General features: G+C 59.9%; 1 protein-coding gene across 2 annotated transcripts in view; it reads left to right on the top strand.

Annotated features, from left to right (window-relative positions):
* PLPPR3 (phospholipid phosphatase related 3) overlaps nt 1-18,501 on the top strand; it is a 479,615-nt gene that overhangs the window by 244,871 nt on the left and 216,243 nt on the right. The window lies entirely within an intron of this gene.

Here is an 18,501-nt window from a genome sequence, read left to right as displayed (position 1 = left end):
TTTTGCACACGGGGCCGGGGGCGCCATTACTTTTGCACACGGGGCCGGGGGGCGCCATTACTTTTGCACACGGGGCCGGGGGGCGCCATTACTTTTGTACACGGGGCCGGGGGCGCCATTACTTTTGCACACGGGGCCGGGGGCGCCATTACTTTTGCACACGGGGCCGGGGGCGCCATTACTTTTGCACACGGGGCCGGGGGCGACATTACTTTTGCACACGGGGCCGGGGGCGCCATTACTTTTGCACACGGGGCCGGGGGCGCCATTACTTTTGCACACGGGGCCGGGGGCCCAATTACTTTTGCACACGGGGCCGGGGGCGCCATTACTTTTGCACACGGGGCCGGGGGCGCCATTACTTTTGCACACGGGGCCGGGGGCGCCATTACTTTTGCACACGGGGCCGGGGGCGCCATTACTTTTGCACACGGGGCCGGGGGCGCCATTACTTTTGCACACGGGGCCGGGGGCGCCATTACTTTTGCACACGGGGCCGGGGGCGCCATTACTTTTGCACACGGGGCCGGGGGCGCCATTACTTTTGCACACGGGGCCGGGGGCGCCATTACTTTTGCACACGGGGACGGGGACGCCATTACTTTTGCACACGGGGCCGGGGGCGCGCTTACTTTTGCACACGGGGCCGAGGGCGCGCTTACTTTTGCACACGGGGCCGGGGGCGCCATTACTTTTGCACACGGGGCCGGGGGCGCCATTACTTTTGCACACGGGGCCGGGGGCGCCATTACTTTTGCACACGGGGCCGGGGGCGCCATTACTTTTGCACACGGGGCCGGGGGCGCCATTACTTTTGCACACGGGGCCGGGGGCGCCATTACTTTTGCACACGGGGCCGGGGGCGCCATTACTTTTGCACACGGGGCCGGGGGCGCCATTACTTTTGCACACGGGGCCGGGGGCGCCATTACTTTTGCACACGGGGCCGGGGGCGCCATTACTCTTGCACACGGGGCCGGGGGCGCCATTACTTTTGCACACGGGGCCGGGGGCGCCATTACTTTTGCACACGGGGCCGGGGGCGCCATTACTTTTGCACACGGGGCCGGGGGCGCCATTACTTTTGCACACGGGGCCGGGGGCGCCATTACTTTTGCACACGGGGCCGGGGGCGCCATTACTTTTGCACACGGGGCCGGGGGCGCCATTACTTTTGCACACGGGGACGGGGGCGCGCTTACTTTTGCACACGGGGACGCGCTTACTTTTGCACACGGGGCCGGAGGCGCCATTACTTTTGCACACGGGGCCGGGGGCGCCATTACTTTTGCACACGGGGCCGGGGGCGCCATTACTTTTGCACACGGGGCCGGGGGCGCCATTACTTTTGCACACGGGGCCGGGGGCGCCATTACTTTTGCACACGGGGCCGGGGGCGCCATTACTTTTGCACACGGGGCCGGGGGCGCCATTACTTTTGCACACGGGGCCGGGGGCGCCATTACTTTTGCACACGGGGCCGGGGGCGCCATTACTTTTGCACACGGGGCCGGGGGCGCCATTACTTTTGCACACGGGGCCGGGGGCGCCATTACTTTTGCACACGGGGACGGGGGCGCCATTACTTTTGCACACGGGGACGCCATTACTTTTGCACACGGGGACGGGGGCGCCATTACCTTTGCACACGGGGACGGGGGCGCCATTACTTTTGCACACGGGGACGGGGGCGCCATTACTTTTGCACACGGGGACGGGGGCGCGCTTACTTTTGCACACGGGGCCGGGGGCGCCATTACTTTTGCACACGGGGACGGGGGCGCGCTTACTTTTGCACACGGGGACGGGGGCGCCATTACTTTTGCACACGGGGCCGGGGGCGCCATTACTTTTGCACACGGGGCCGGGGGCGCCATTACTTTTGCACACGGGGCTGGGGGCGCCATTAGTTTTCCACAAGGGGCCGGGGGCGCCATTACTTTTGCACACGGGGCCGGGGGCGCGCTTACTTTTGCACACGGGGCCGGGGGCGCGCTTACTTTTGCACACGGGGCCGGGGGCGCGCTTACTTTTGCACACGGGGCCAAGGGCGCGCTTACTTTTGCACACGGGGCCGGGGGCGCCATTACTTTTGCACACGGGGCCGGGGGCGCCATTACTTTTGCACACGGGGCCGGGGGCGCCATTACTTTTGCACACGGGGCCGGGGGCGCCATTACTTTTGCACACGGGGCCGGGGGGCACTTACTTTTCACACACGGGGCCGGGGGGCACTTACTTTTCACACACGGGGCCGGGGGGGCACTTACTTTTCACACACGGGGTCGGGGGGCACTTACTTTTCACACACGGGGCCGGGGGGGCACTTACTTTTCACACACGGGGCCGGGGGGCACTTACTTTTCACACACGGGACGAGAGGGTGTCATAGTCACTTTATTCTGATGTTTGACTTTGATAAATGATCATGTCCTAAAATGGACACCGTACATTTGCATAGCTGCCATCTTTGGAAGGTCAAGTTGGGGGTAATGGAAAGTTCGCCATTATTTCCTATGGGAAATTTTTTTTTTTAAATGCGATTTAAATAAAATCTACATATCGGATCGACTATAAAAGTCATAGCACACCTGTCCCCACCAAAGCCTTCGAAACGCCGCCTGAACGGGGTCTCTGCGCCGAGCGGTTCGGGCCGCATTAATTGCAGAAAACGCGGAGAAGAATAATAATAATAATAATAAAATATAAGAAATCGGATTACAATATGTTGCTTGAACCTAGGAGGTTCAAGCACCATAATAACTAGATGGGCATTTCCTGAAGGAAATACATGGTGCTTGAACAGCGCTGCCAGCTTTACAGCAGCACTTCACACACCAGGGGAGCACTTACTTTTGCACACCCGGGACCGGGGCGCACTTACTTTTGCACACGGGGCCGGGGGCGCGCTTACTTTTGCACACGGGGCCGGGGGCGCGCTTACTTTTGCACACGGGGCCAAGGGCGCCATTACTTTTGCACACGGGGCCGGGGGCGCGCTTACTTTTGCACACGGGGCCGGGGGCGTGCACTTTTGCACACGGGGCCAAGGGCGCGCTTACTTTTGCACACGGGGCCGGGGGCGCCATTACTTTTGCACACGGGGCCGGGGGGCGCCATTACATTTGCACACGGGGCCGGGGGCGCCATTACTTTTGCACACGGGGCGCCATTACTTTTGCACACGGGGACGGGGGCGCGCTTACTTTTGCACACGGGGCCGGGGGCCCCATTACTTTTGCACACGGGGCCGGGGGAGCCATTACTTTTGCACACGGGGCCGGGGGCGCCATTACTTTTGCACACGGGGCCGGGGGCGCCATTACTTTTGCACACGGGGCCGGGGGCGCCATTACTTTTGCACACGGGGCCGGGGGCGCCATTACTTTTGCACACGGGGCCGGGGGCGCGCTTACTTTTGCACACGGGGCCGGGGGCGCGCTTACTTTTGCACACGGGGCCGGGGGCGCGCTTACTTTTGCACACGGGGCCGGGGGCGCGCTTACTTTTGCACACGGGGCCGGGGGCGCGCTTACTTTTGCACACGGGGCCGGGGGCGCGCTTACTTTTGCACACGGGGCCGGGGGCGCGCTTACTTTTGCACACGGGGCCGGGGGCGCGCTTACTTTTGCACACGGGGCCGGGGGCGCGCTTACTTTTGCACACGGGGCCGGGGGCGCGCTTACTTTTGCACACGGGGCCGGGGGCGCGCTTACTTTTGCACACGGGGCCGGGGGCGCGCTTACTTTTGCACACGGGGCCGGGGGCGCCATTACTTTTGCACACGGGGCCGGGGGCGCCATTACTTTTGCACACGGGGCCGGGGGCGCCATTACTTTTGCACACGGGGCCGGGGGCGCGCTTACTTTTGCACACGGGGCCGGGGGCGCGCTTACTTTTGCACACGGGGCCGGGGGCGCGCTTACTTTTGCACACGGGGCCGGGGGCGCGCTTACTTTTGCACACGGGGCCGGGGGCGCCATTACTTTTGCACACGGGGCCGGGGGCGCCATTACTTTTGCACACGGGGCCGGGGGCGCCATTACTTTTGCACACGGGGCCGGGGGCGCCATTACTTTTGCACACGGGGCCGGGGGCGCCATTACTTTTGCACACGGGGCCGCCATTACTTTTGCACACGGGGCCGGGGGCGCCATTACTTTTGCACACGGGGACGGGGGCGCCATTACTTTTGCACACGGGGACGGGGGCGCCATTACTTTTGCACACGGGGACGGGGGCGCCATTACTTTTGCACACGGGGACGGGGGCGCGCTTACTTTTGCACACGGGGATGGGGGCGCGCTTACTTTTGCACACGGGGACGGGGGCGCGCTTACTTTTGCACACGGGGACGGGGGCGCCATTACTTTTGCACACGGGGCCGGGGGCGCCATTACTTTTGCACACGGGGACGGGGGCGCCATTACTTTTGCACACGGGGCCGGGGGCGCGCTTACTTTTGCACACGGGGCCGGGGGCGCGCTTACTTTTGCACACGGGGCCGGGGGCGCGCTTACTTTTGCACACGGGGCCGGGGGCGCGCTTACTTTTGCACACGGGGCCGGGGGCGCGCTTACTTTTGCACACGGGGCCGGGGGCGCGCTTACTTTTGCACACGGGGCCGGGGGCGCGCTTACTTTTGCACACGGGGCCGGGGGCGCCATTACTTTTGCACACGGGGCCGGGGGCGCCATTACTTTTGCACACGGGGCCGGGGGCGCGCTTACTTTTGCACACGGGGCCGGGGGCGCGCTTACTTTTGCACACGGGGCCGGGGGCGCGCTTACTTTTGCACACGGGGCCGGGGGCGCGCTTACTTTTGCACACGGGGCCGGGGGCGCCATTACTTTTGCACACGGGGCCGGGGGCACCATTACTTTTGCACACGGGGCCGGGGGCGCCATTACTTTTGCACACGGGGCCGGGGGCGCCATTACTTTTGCACACGGGGCCGGGGGCGCCATTACTTTTGCACACGGGGCCGGGGGCGCCATTACTTTTGCACACGGGGCCGCCATTACTTTTGCACACGGGGACGGGGGCGCCATTACTTTTGCACACGGGGACGGGGGCGCCATTACTTTTGCACACGGGGACGGGGGCGCCATTACTTTTGCACACGGGGACGGGGGCGCCATTACTTTTGCACACGGGGACGAGGGCGCGCTTACTTTTGCACACGGGGCCGGGGGCGCGCTTACTTTTGCACACGGGGACGGGGGCGCGCTTACTTTTGCACACGGGGACGGGGGCGCCATTACTTTTGCACACGGGGCCGGGGGCGCCATTACTTTTGCACACGGGGCCGCCATTACTTTTGCACACGGGGCCGGGGGCGCCATTACTTTTGCACACGGGGCCGGGGGCGCCATTACTTTTGCACACGGGGCCAGGGGCGCCATTACTTTTGAACACGGGGCCGGGGGCGCCATTACTTTTGCACACGGGGCCGGGGGCGCCAATACTTTTGCACACGGGGCCGGGGGCGCCATTACTTTTGCACACGGGGCCGGGTGCACCATTACTTTTGCACAAGGGGCCGGGGGCGCCATTACTTTTGCACACGGGGCCGGGGGCGCCATTACTTTTGCACACGGGGCCGGGGGCGTGCTTACTTTTGCACACGGGGCCGGGGGCGCGCTTACTTTTGCACACGGGGCCGGGGGCGCGCTTACTTTTGCACACGGGGCCGGGGGCGCGCTTACTTTTGCACACGGGGCCGGGGGCGCGCTTACTTTTGCACACGGGGCCGGGGGCGCCATTACTTTTGCACACGGGACGCCATTACTTTTGCACACGGGGACGGGGTGCCATTACTTTTGCACACGGGGACGGGGGCGCGCTTACTTTTGCACACGGGGCCGGGGGCGCGCTTACTTTTGCACACGGGGCCGGGGGCGCCATTACTTTTGCACACGGGGCCGGGGGCGCCATTACTTTTGCACACGGGGCCGTGGGCGCCATTACTTTTGCACACGGGGCCGGGGGCGCCATTAGTTTTGCACACGGGGCCGGGGGCGCCATTACTTTTGCACACGGGGCCGGGGGCGCCATTACTTTTGCACACGGGGCCGGGGGCGCCATTACTTTTGCACACGGGGCCGGGGGCGCCATTACTTTTGCACACGGGGCCGGGGGCGCCATTACTTTTGCACACGGGGCCGGGGGCGCCATTACTTTTGCACACGGGGCCGGGTGCACCATTACTTTTGCACAAGGGGCCGGGGGCGCCATTACTTTTGCACACGGGGCCGGAGGCGCCATTACCTTTGCACACGGGGCCGGGGGCGCGCTTACTTTTGCACACGGGGCCGGGGGCGCGCTTACTTTTGCACACGGGGCCGGGGGCGCGCTTACTTTTGCACACGGGGCCGGGGGCGCGCTTACTTTTGCACACGGGGCCGGGGGCGCGCTTACTTTTGCACACGGGGCCGGGGGCGCGCTTACTTTTGCACACGGGGCCGGGGGCGCCATTACTTTTGCACACGGGGCCGGGGGCGCCATTACTTTTGCACACGGGGACGGGGGCGCCATTACTTTTGCACACGGGGACGGGGGCGCGCTTACTTTTGCACACGGGCACGGGGGCGCCATTACTTTTGCACACGGGGACGGGGGCGCCATTACTTTTGCACACGGGGCCGGGGGCGCGCTTACTTTTGCACACGGGGACGGGGGCGCGCTTACTTTTGCACACGGGGCCGGGGGCGCGCTTACTTTTGCACACGGGGCCGGGGGCGCGCTTACTTTTGCACACGGGGCCGGGGGCGCCATTACTTTTGCACACGGGGCCGGGGGCGCGCTTACTTTTGCACACGGGGCCGGGGCGCCATTACTTTTGCACACGGGGCCGGGGGCGCCATTACTTTTGCACACGGGGCCGGGGGCGCCATTACTTTTGCACACGGGGCCGGGGGCGCCATTACTTTTGCACACGGGGCCGGGGGCGCCATTACTTTTGCACACGGGGCCGGGGGCGCCATTACTTTTGCACACGGGGCCGGGGGCGCCATTACTTTTGCACACGGGGCCGGGGGCGCCATTACTTTTGCACACGGGGACGGGGGCGCCATTACTTTTGCACACGGGGACGGGGGCGCCATTACTTTTGCACAAGGGGCCGGGGGCGCCATTACTTTTGCACACGGGGCCGGGGGCGCCATTACTTTTGCACACGGGGCCGGGGGCGCGCTTACTTTTGCACACGGGGCCGGGGGCGCGCTTACTTTTGCACACGGGGCCGGGGGCGCCATTACTTTTGCACACGGGGACGGGGGCGCGCTTACTTTTGCACACGGGGACGGGGGCGCGCTTACTTTTGCACACGGGGACGGGGGCGCCATTACTTTTGCACACGGGGATGGGGGCGCCATTACTTTTGCACACGGGGCCGGGGGCGCGCTTACTTTTGCACACGGGGCCGGGGGCGCGCTTACTTTTGCACACGGGGCCGGGGGCGCGCTTACTTTTGCACACGGGGCCGGGGGCGCGCTTACTTTTGCACACGGGGCCGGGGGCGCGCTTACTTTTGCACACGGGGCCGGGGGCGCCATTACTTTTGCACACGGGGCCGGGGGTGCCATTACTTTTGCACACGGGGCCGGGGGCGCCATTACTTTTGCACACGGGGCCGGGGGCGCCATTACTTTTGCACACGGGGACGGGGGCGCCATTACTTTTGCACACGGGGACGGGGGCGCCATTACTTTTGCACACGGGGACGGGGGCGCCATTACTTTTGCACACGGGGACGGGGGCGCCATTACTTTTGCACACGGGGGCGCGCTTACTTTTGCACACGGGGACGCGCTTACTTTTGCACACGGGGATGGGGGCGCGCTTACTTTTGCACACGGGGACGGGGGCGCCATTACTTTTGCACACGGGGCCGGGGGCGCCATTACTTTTGCACACGGGGCCGGGGGCGCCATTACTTTTGCACACGGGGCCGGGGGCGCCATTACTTTTGCACACGGGGCCGGGGGCGCCATTACTTTTGCACACGGGGCCGGGGGCGCCATTACTTTTGCACACGGGGCCGGGGGCGCCATTACTTTTGCACACGGGGCTGGGGGCGCCATTACTTTTGCACACGGGGCCGGGGGCGCGCTTACTTTTGCACACGGGGCCGGGGGCGCGCTTACTTTTGCACACGGGGTCGGGGGCGCGCTTACTTTTGCACACGGGGCCGGGGGCGCGCTTACTTTTGCACACGGGGCCGGGGGCGCGCTTACTTTTGCACACGGGGCCGGGGGCGCGCTTACTTTTGCACACGGGGCCGGGGGCGCGCTTACTTTTGCACACGGGGCCGGGGGCGCGCTTACTTTTGCACACGGGGCCGGGGGCGCGCTTACTTTTGCACACGGGGCCGGGGGCGCGCTTACTTTTGCACACGGGGCCGGGGGCGCGCTTACTTTTGCACACGGGGCCGGGGGCGCCATTACTTTTGCACACGGGGCCGGGGGCGCCATTACTTTTGCACACGGGGCCGGGGGCGCCATTACTTTTGCACACGGGGCCGGGGGCGCCATTACTTTTGCACACGGGGCCGGGGGCGCGCTTACTTTTGCACACGGGGCCGGGGGCGCGCTTACTTTTGCACACGGGGCCGGGGGCGCGCTTACTTTTGCACACGGGGCCGGGGGCGCGCTTACTTTTGCACACGGGGCCGGGGGCGCGCTTACTTTTGCACACGGGGCCGGGGGCGCCATTACTTTTGCACACGGGGCCGGGGGCGCCATTACTTTTGCACACGGGGCCGGGGGCGCCATTACTTTTGCACACGGGGCCGCCATTACTTTTGCACACGGGGCCGGGGGCGCCATTACTTTTGCACACGGGGACGGGGGCGCCATTACTTTTGCACACGGGGACGGGGGCGCCATTACTTTTGCACACGGGGACGGGGGCGCCATTACTTTTGCACACGGGGACGAGGGCGCGCTTACTTTTGCACACGGGGACGGATGCGCGCTTACTTTTGCACACGGGGACGGGGCGCGCTTACTTTTGCACACGGGGACGGGGGCGCCATTACTTTTGCACACGGGGCCGGGGGCACCATTACTTTTGCACACGGGGCCGCCATTACTTTTGCACACGGGGCCGGGGGCGCCATTACTTTTGCACACGGGGCCGGGGGCGCAATTACTTTTGCACACGGGGCCGGGGGCGCCATTACTTTTGCACACGGGGCCGGGGGCGCCAATACTTTTGCACACGGGGCCGGGGGCGCCATTACTTTTGCACACGGGGCCGGGTGCGCCATTACTTTTGCACAAGGGGCCGGGGGCGCCATTACTTTTGCACACGGGGCCGGGGGCGCGCTTACTTTTGCACACGGGGCCGGGGGCGCGCTTACTTTTGCACACGGGGCCGGGGGCGCGCTTACTTTTGCACACGGGGCCGGGGGCGCGCTTACTTTTGCACACGGGGCCGGGGGCGCCATTACTTTTGCACACGGGGCGCCATTACTTTTGCACACGGGGACGGGGTGCCATTACTTTTGCACACGGGGACGGGGGCGCGCTTACTTTTGCACACGGGGACGGGGGCGCGCTTACTTTTGCACACGGGGCCGGGGGCGCGCTTACTTTTCCACACGGGGCCGGGGGCGCCATTACTTTTGCACACGGGGCCGGGGGCACCATTACTTTTGCACACGGGGTTGGGGGCGCCATTACTTTTGCACACGGGGCCGGGGGCGCCATTACTTTTGCACACGGGGCCGGGGGCGCCATTAGTTTTGCACACGGGGCCGGGGGCGCCATTACTTTTGCACACGGGGCCGGGGGCGCCATTACTTTTGCACACGGGGTCGGGGGCGCCATTACTTTTGCACACGGGGCCGGGGGCGCCATTACTTTTGCACACGGGGCCGGGGGCGCCATTACTTTTGCACACGGGGCCGGGTGCGCCATTACTTTTGCACAAGGGGCCGGGGGCGCCATTACTTTTGCACACGGGGCCGGGGGCGCCATTACTTTTGCACACAGGGCCGGGGGCGCGCTTACTTTTGCACACGGGGCCGGGGGCGCGCTTACTTTTGCACACGGGGCCGGGGGCGCGCTTTTGCACACGGGGCCGGGGGCGCGCTTACTTTTGCACACGGGGCGCCATTACTTTTGCACACGGGGCCGGGGGCGCCATTACTTTTGCACACGGGGACGGGGGCGCCATTACTTTTGCACACGGGGACGGGGGCGCGCTTACTTTTGCACACGGGGACGGGGGCGCCATTACTTTTGCACACGGGGATGGGGGCGCCATTACTTTTGCACACGGGGCCGGCGGCGCGCTTACTTTTGCACACGGGGCCGGGGGCGCGCTTACTTTTGCACACGGGGCCGGGGGCGCGCTTACTTTTGCACACGGGGCCGGGGGCGCCATTACTTTTGCACACGGGGCCGGGGGCGCGCTTACTTTTGCACACGGGGCCGGGGGCGCCATTACTTTTGCACACGGGGCCGGGGGCGCGCTTACTTTTGCACACGGGGCCGGGGGCGCCATTACTTTTGCACACGGGGCCGGGGGCGCCATTACTTTTGCACACGGGGCCGGGGGCGCCATTACTTTTGCACACGGGGACGGGGGCGCCATTACTTTTGCACACGGGGCCGGGGGCGCCATTACTTTTGCACACGGGGCCGGGGGCGCCATTACTTTTGCACACGGGGCCGGGGGCGCCATTACTTTTGCACACGGGGCCGGGGGCGCCATTACTTTTGCACACGGGGACGGGGGCGCCATTACTTTTGCACACGGGGACGGGGGCGCGCTTACTTTTGCACACGGGGACGGGGGCGCCATTACTTTTGCACACGGGGCCGGGGGCACGCTTACTTTTGCACACGGGGACGGGGGCGCGCTTACTTTTGCACACGGGGCCGGGGGCGCGCTTACTTTTGCACACGGGGCCGGGGGAGCCATTACTTTTGCACACGGGGCCGGGGGCGTGCTTACTTTTGCACACGGGGCCGGGGGCGCCATTACTTTTGCACACGGGGCCGGGGGCGCCATTACTTTTGCACACGGGGCCGGGGGCGCCATTACTTTTGCACACGGGGCCGGGGGCGCCATTACTTTTGCACACGGGGCCGGGGGCGCCATTACTTTTGCACACGGGGACGGGGGCGCCATTACTTTTGCACACGGGGCCGGGGGCGCCATTACTTTTGCACACGGGGACGGGGGCGCCATTACTTTTGCACACGGGGACGGGGGCGCCATTACTTTTGCACACGGGGCCGGGGGCGCCATTACTTTTGCACACGGGGCCGGGGGCGCCATTACTTTTGCACACGGGGCCGGGGGCGCGCTTACTTTTGCACACGGGGCCGGGGGCGCGCTTACTTTTGCACACGGGGCTGGGGGCGCCATTACTTTTGCACACGGGGCCGGGGGCGCCATTACTTTTGCACACGGGGCCGGGGGCGCCATTACTTTTGCACACGGGGCCGGGGGCGCCATTACTTTTGCACACGGGGCCGGGGGCGCCATTACTTTTGCACACGGGGACGGGGGCGCGCTTACTTTTGCACACGGGGACGGGGGCGCCATTACTTTTGCACACGGGGACGGGGGCGCCATTACTTTTGCACACGGGGACGGGGGCGCCATTACTTTTGCACACGGGGACGGGGGCGCGCTTACTTTTGCACACGGGGACGGGGGCGCGCTTACTTTTGCACACGGGGCCGGGGGCGCGCTTACTTTTGCACACGGGGCCGGGGGCGCCATTACTTTTGCACACGGGGCCGGGGGCGCCATTACTTTTGCACACGGGGCCGGGGGCGCCATTACTTTTGCACACGGGGCCGGGGGCGCCATTACTTTTGCACACGGGGCCGGGGGCGCCATTACTTTTGCACACGGGGACGGGGGCGCCATTACTTTTGCACACGGGGACGGGGGCGCCATTACTTTTGCACACGGGGCCGGGGGCGCCATTACTTTTGCACACGGGGACGGGGGCGCCATTACTTTTGCACACGGGGACGGGGGCGCCATTACTTTTGCACACGGGGACGGGGGCGCGCTTACTTTTGCACACGGGGACGGGGGCGCCATTACTTTTGCACACGGGGCCGGGGGCGCGCTTACTTTTGCACACGGGGACGGGGGCGCGCTTACTTTTGCACACGGGGCCGGGGGCGCGCTTACTTTTGCACACGGGGCCGGGGGCGCCATTACTTTTGCACACGGGGCCGGGGGCGCGCTTACTTTTGCACACGGGGCCGGAGGCGCCATTACTTTTGCACACGGGGCCGGGGGCGCCATTACTTTTGCACACGGGGTCGGGGGCGCCATTACTTTTGCACACGGGGACGGGGGCGCCATTACTTTTGCACACGGGGACGGGGGCGCCATTACTTTTGCACACGGGGACGGGGGCGCCATTACTTTTGCACAAGGGGCCGGGGGCACCATTACTTTTGCACACGGGGCCGGGGGCGCCATTACTTTTGCACACGGGGCCGGGGGCGCGCTTACTTTTGCACACGGGGCCGTGGGCGCGCTTACTTTTGCACACGGGGCCGGGGGCGCGCTTACTTTTGCACACGGGGCCGGGGGCGCGCTTACTTTTGCACACGGGGCCGGGGGCGCGCTTACTTTTGCACACGGGGCCGGGGGCGCCATTACTTTTGCACACGGGGCCGGGGGCGCCATTACTTTTGCACACGGGGCCGGGGGCGCCATTACTTTTGCACACGGGGCCGGGGGCGCCATTACTTTTGCACACGGGGACGGGGGCGCGCTTACTTTTGCACACGGGGACGGGGGCGCCATTACTTTTGCACACGGGGCCGGGGGCGCCATTACTTTTGCACACGGGGCCGGGGGCGCCATTACTTTTGCACACGGGGACGGGGGCGCGCTTACTTTTGCACACGGGGACGGGGGCGCCATTACTTTTGCACACGGGGACGGGGGCGCCATTACTTTTGCACACGGGGACGGGGGTGCCATTACTTTTGCACACGGGGCCGGGGGCGCGCTTACTTTTGCACACGGGGCCGGGGGCGCGCTTACTTTTGCACACGGGGCCGGGGGCGCGCTTACTTTTGCACACGGGGCCGGGGGCGCCATTACTTTTGCCCACGGGGCCGGGGGCGCGCTTACTTTTGCACACGGGGCCGGGGGCGCCATTACTTTTGCACACGGGGCCGGGGGCGCCATTACTTTTGCACACGGGGCCGGGGGCGCCATTACATTTGCACACGGGGCCGGGGGTGCCATTACTTTTGCACACGGGGACGGGGGCGCCATTACTTTTGCACACGGGGACGGGGGCGCCATTACTTTTGCACACGGGGACGGGGGCGCCATTACTTTTGCACACGGGGACGGGGGCGCCATTACTTTTGCACACGGGGACGGGGGCGCCATTACTTTTGCACACGGGGACGGGGGCGCCATTACTTTTGCACACGGGGACGGGGGCGCGCTTACTTTTGCACACGGGGACGGGGGCGCGCTTACTTTTGCACACGGGGACGGGGGCGCCATTACTTTTGCACACGGGGCCGGGGGCGCCATTACTTTTGCACACGGGGCCGGGGGCGCCATTACTTTTGCACACGGGGCCGGGGGCGCCATTACTTTTGCACACGGGGCCGGGGGCGCCATTACTTTTGCACACGGGGCCGGGGGCGCCATTACTTTTGCACACGGGGCCGGGGGCGCCATTACATTTGCACACGGGGCCGGGGGCGCCATTACTTTTGCACACGGGGCCGGGGGCGCCATTACTTTTGCACACGGGGCCGGGGGCGCCATTACTTTTGCACACGGGGCCGGGGGCGCCATTACTTTTGCACACGGGGCCGGGGGCGTGCTTACTTTTGCACACGGGGCCGGGGGGGCACTTACTTTTCACACACGGGGCCGGGGGGGCACTTACTTTTCACACACGGGACGAGAGGGTGTCATAGTCACTTTATTCTGATGTTTGACTTTGATAAATGATCATGTCCTAAAATGGACACCGTACATTTGCATAGCTGCCATCTTTGGAAGGTCAAGTTGGGGGTAATGGAAAGTTCGCCATTATTTCCTATGGGAAATTTTTTTTTTAAAATGCGATTTAAATAAAATCTACATATCGGATCGACTATAAAAGTCATAGCACACCTGTCCCCACCGAGGCCTTCGAAACGCCGCCTGAACGGGGTCTCTGCGCCGAGCGGTTCGGGCCGCATTAATTGCGGAAAACGCGGAGAAGAAGAAGAATAATAACTAGATGGGCATTTCCTGAAGGAAATACATGGTGCTTGAAAAGCGCTGCCAGCTGCCAATGAACCTCAGGAGCATTCTGGCATGCAGGGCTCTGCCCCTGGGTATCCACTTTGGCCCCTTGGTAGCCACTTTGATGTGCGGGGCCCCTTGTTAGCAGCTTTGGCCCCTTGGTAGCCATTTTGGCATGCAGGAATCCTAGGTAGCCACTTTGGAGCACACAGCCTCTCGGTAGCCACTTTGGCCACATCCTCTTATATACAGACATCACTCCTATATACAGACAACACGCCTATATACAGACACAACTCCTACATACTGACATCCCTCTATATACAGACACCACTACCATATACAGACATCCCTCTATATACAGACACCACTCCTATATACAGACATCCCTCTATATACAGACACCACTCCTATATACAGACATACCCCTATATACAGACACCACTACAATATACAGACATCCTTCTATATACAGACACCACTCCTATATACAGACATCCCCTATATACAGACATCCCTCTATATACAGACATCTCTCCCTTATACAGACATCTCTCCTATATACAGACATCCCCCTATATACAGACACCCCTCCTATATACAGACATCCCCCTATATACAGACACCACTTCTGTATACAGACATCCCTCTATATACAGACACCACTCCTATATACAGACACCACTCGTATATGCAGGCACCTCTCCTATATACAGACACCACTCCTATATACAGACATCCCCCTATATACAGACATCTCTCCTATATACAGACATCCCTCTATATACAGACACCACTCCTATATACAGACATCCTCTATATACAGACACCACTCCTATATACAGACATCCCTCTATATACAGACACCACTCCTATATACAGACATCCCTGTATATACAGACATCTCTCCTATATAGAGACATCCCTCTATATACAGACACCACTCCTATATACAGACATCCCCCTATATACAGACACCACTCCTATATACAGACATCCCCTATATACAGACATCACTCCTATATACAGACATCCCTCTGTATACAGACACCACTCCTATATACAGACATCCCTCTATATACAGACACCACTCCTATATACAGACATTTCTCTATATACAGACACCACTCCTATATACAGACATCCCCCTATATACAGACACCACTCCTATATACAGACATCCCTCTATATACAGACACCACTCCTATATACAGACATCCCTCTGTATACAGACACCACTCCTATATACAGACATCCCTCTATATACAGACACCACTCCTATATACAGACATCCCTCTATATACAGACACCACTCCTATATACAGACATCCCTCTGTATACAGACACCACTCCTATATACAGACATCCCTCTATATACAGACAACACTCCTATATACAGACATCCCTCTATATACAGACACCACTCCTATATACAGACATCCCTGTATATACAGACATCTCTCCTATATACAGACATCCCTCTATATACAGACACCACTCCTATATACAGACATCCCCCTATATACAGACAACACTCCTATATACAGACATCCCCCTATATACAGACACCTCTCCTATATACAGACATCCCTCTGTATACAGACACCACTCCTATATACAGACATCCCTCTATATACAGACACCACTCCTATATACAGACATCCCTCTATATACAGACACCACTCCTATATACAGACATCCCCCTATATACAGACACCACTCTTATATACAGACATCCCTCTATATACAGACATCCCTCTGTATACAGACACCACTACTATATACAGACATCCCTCTATATACAGACACCACTCCTATATACAGACATCCCTCTATATACAGACATCTCTCCTATATACAGACATCCCTCTATATACAGACACCACTCCTATATACAGACATCCCTCTGTATACAGACACCACTGCTATATACAGACATCCCACTATATACAGACACCACTCTTATATACAGACATCCCCCTATATACAGACATCCCCCTATGTACAGACACCACTCCTATATACAGACATCCCTCTGTATACAGACACCACTCCTATATACAGACATCCCCCTATATACAGACACCACTCCTATACACAGACATCCCTCTATGTACAGACACCACTCCTATATACAGACATCCCTCTGTATACAGACACCAATCCTATACACAGACATCCCTCTATGTACAGACACCACTCCTATATACAGACATCCCTCTGTATACAGACACCACTCCTATATACAGACATCCCCCTATATACAGACACCACTCCTATACACAGACATCCCTCTATGTACAGACACCACTCCTATATACAGACATCCCTCTGTATACAGACACCAATCCTATACACAGACATCCCTCTATGTACAGACACCACTCCTATATACAGACATCCCTCTTTATACAGACACCACTCCTATATACAGACATCCCTCTATATACAGACACCACTCCTATATACAGACATCCCTCTATATACAGACACCACTCCTATATACAGACATCCCTCTGTATACAGACACCACTTCTATATACAGACATCCCTCTATATACAGACACCACTCCTATATACAGACATCCCTCTATATACAGACACCACTCCTATATACAGACATCCCCTATATACAGACACCACTCCTATATACAGACATCCCTCTATATACAGACACCTCTCCTATATACAGACATCCCTCTATATACAGACAACACTCCTATATACAGACATCCCCCTATATACAGACACCACTCCTATATACAGACATCCCCCTATATACAGACACCACTCCTATATACAGACATCCCCCTATATACAGACACCACTCCTATATACAGACATCCCTCTGTATACAGACACCACTCCTCTATACAGACATCCCTCTGTATACAGACACCACTGCTATATACAGACATCTCTCTATATACAGACACCACTCCTATATACAGACATCTCTCTATATACAGACACCACTCCTATATACAGACATCCCTCTATATACAGACACCACTCCTATATACAGACATCCCTGTATATACAGAAATCTCTCCTATATACAGACATCCCTCTATATACAGACACCAATCCTATATACAGACATCCCCCTATATACAGACAAAACTCCTATATACAGACATCCCCCTATATACAGACACCACTCCTATATACAGACATCCCTCTGTATACAGACACCACTCCTATATACAGACATCCCTCTGTATACAGACACCACTCCTATATACAGACATCCCTCTATATACAGACACCACTCCTATATACAGACATCCCTCTGTATACAGACACCACTCCTATATACAGACATCCCTCTATATACAGACACCACTCCTATATACAGACATCTGCCTATATACAGACACCATTACTATATACAGACATCCCTCTGTATACAGACATCTCTCCTTTATACAGACATCCCTCTATATACAGACACCACTCCTATATACAGACATCCCTCTATATACAGACATCTCTCCTTTATACAGATATCCCTCTATGTACAGACACCACTCCTATATACAGACATTCCCCTATATACAGACACCACTCTTATATACAGACATCCCTCTATATACAGACACCACTCCTATATACAGACATCCCTCTATATACAGACACCACTCCTATATACAGACATCCCTCTATATATAGACACCACTCTTATATACAGACATCCCTCTATATACAGACACCACTCCTATATACATTCATCCCCCTATATACAGACATCACTCCTATATACAGACATCCCTCTATATACAGACACCACTCCTATATACAGACATCCCTCTTTATACAGACACCACTCCTATATACAGAAGATCCCCTATATACAGACACCACTCCTATATACAGACATCCCCCTATATACAGACACCACTCCTATATACAGACATCCCTCTAAATACAGACACCACTCTTATATACAGACATTCCCCTATATACAGACTCCTATATACAGGTCAGAGTTGTGGGTCGCTTACTTTTCACACACGGGGCCGGGGGGCACTTACTTTTCACACACGGGGCCGGGGGGCACTTATTTTTCACACACGGGGCCGGGGGGCACTTACTTTTCACACACGGGGCCGGGGGGCACTTACTTTTCACACACGGGGCCGGGGGGCACTTACTTTTCACACACGGGGCCGGGGGCATTTACTTTTCACACACGGGGCCGGGGGCATTTACTTTTCACACACGGGGCCGGGGGGGCACTTACTTTTCACA

Source organism: Ranitomeya variabilis, chromosome 1, assembly GCF_051348905.1.
Source record: "Ranitomeya variabilis isolate aRanVar5 chromosome 1, aRanVar5.hap1, whole genome shotgun sequence".
In the NCBI taxonomy this organism is placed as follows: Eukaryota; Metazoa; Chordata; class Amphibia; order Anura; family Dendrobatidae; genus Ranitomeya; species Ranitomeya variabilis.
The sequence above is the reverse complement of the archived record's forward strand: the minus strand, read 5'-3'. Positions and strand labels throughout refer to the sequence as shown.